General features: G+C 44.0%; 1 protein-coding gene across 1 annotated transcript in view; it reads right to left on the bottom strand.

Annotated features, from left to right (window-relative positions):
• The window catches only part of fnbp1a (formin binding protein 1a), a 76,964-nt gene extending 76,770 nt beyond the window's left edge, over positions 1 to 194 (bottom strand). The window contains exon 1 of the mRNA XM_039620265.1: positions 1 to 194. This exon is cut by the window's left edge and continues 42 nt beyond it. The gene's annotated coding sequence lies outside the window, so the exon portion shown is untranslated.
• Between the last annotated feature and the right edge of the window lie 932 nt (positions 195 to 1,126).

Genomic DNA, 1,126 nt, shown 5'->3' with positions numbered 1-1,126 from the left:
GGTCCTTCCTCGCGCTCTTCGTCTCGGTACCGTTGATCAGCTGCTGCAGCCCACGGCACGCATCCTCCACCTCACCGACCCCCACAAACGGCGCTCCGTCAGTCTCACCTCCACCTGTATGTCTCTGCTGCAACTGAGCAAGCAGAGAATGCGGTCACTCGCAGCACGTCCCCGGAGCACCCTTTATCATCAGTGAGGAGATGCTTAGATTGCGAGAGTTGTGCGCATGTGTAGTAGCAGGCCCGCCCTGCCTCTGCATAAAGCAAAGCGTGACGAAATTACCTGCAGGTGACGTCACATGTTCAAGGCGATGTTCGGTCAGCAGGGGCGCTCTTCTTACAATAACTAAACTACACGTCCTGTTTGATGACGTCATGTCTTCCTCTTAGAGAAGAGATTATTCTCTGCAGCACATGATGAGGTCAGACTGCAGGATTTCCAAAATAAGAGTTTAACTCTCAAAACCCAGTGGAAAAAAAAAAAAAAAAAAACCCCACACACGATCAAATCACGTGCTGGGTTTGCAGAATGAAGAATTATTTAATACAGTTTTAATACAGTTTTATTTATACAGCGCCAAATCACAACAACAGTCTCAAGGTGTTTTATATTGTACAGTAGATCATACAATAATACATACAGAGAAAAACCCAACAATCATATGACCCCCTATGAGCAAGCACTTTGGCGACAGTGGGAAGGAAAAACTCCCTTTTAACAGGAAGAAACCTCCAGCAGAACCAGGCTCGGGGAGGGGTGGGGCCATCTGCTGTGATTGGTTGGGGAGAGAGAAGGAAGACAGGATGTGCTGTGGGAGAGAGACAGAGAGGTCTATTAACTAGTGTTGGGAAGTAGAGCTGGGCGATATAAGATTTTTTCATATCACGATATGTTTTTTTCATTTCAGGCGATAACGATATATATCACGATATAAGCCAAATAACTATATTTGTAAGATTTAAATGTGCCGTTGCTCACAAGTAAAATGTGAAATAATCAGCAGCTTGTTTTGATTTAAATATTTATTTCCCATAATAAGTTCAACAGGGTAGATGTACTTAAGGAACATGAGACTTCAGTTTCAGATAAAGGCAAATATTGTAAACTACACAAAAGGCAGCCGCTA

Source organism: Oreochromis aureus, linkage group 12 (genome assembly GCF_013358895.1).
Source record: "Oreochromis aureus strain Israel breed Guangdong linkage group 12, ZZ_aureus, whole genome shotgun sequence".
In the NCBI taxonomy this organism is placed as follows: domain Eukaryota; kingdom Metazoa; phylum Chordata; class Actinopteri; order Cichliformes; family Cichlidae; genus Oreochromis; species Oreochromis aureus.
Note: the sequence above shows the minus strand (reverse complement) of the source record. Positions and strands in the feature narration are given on the sequence as shown.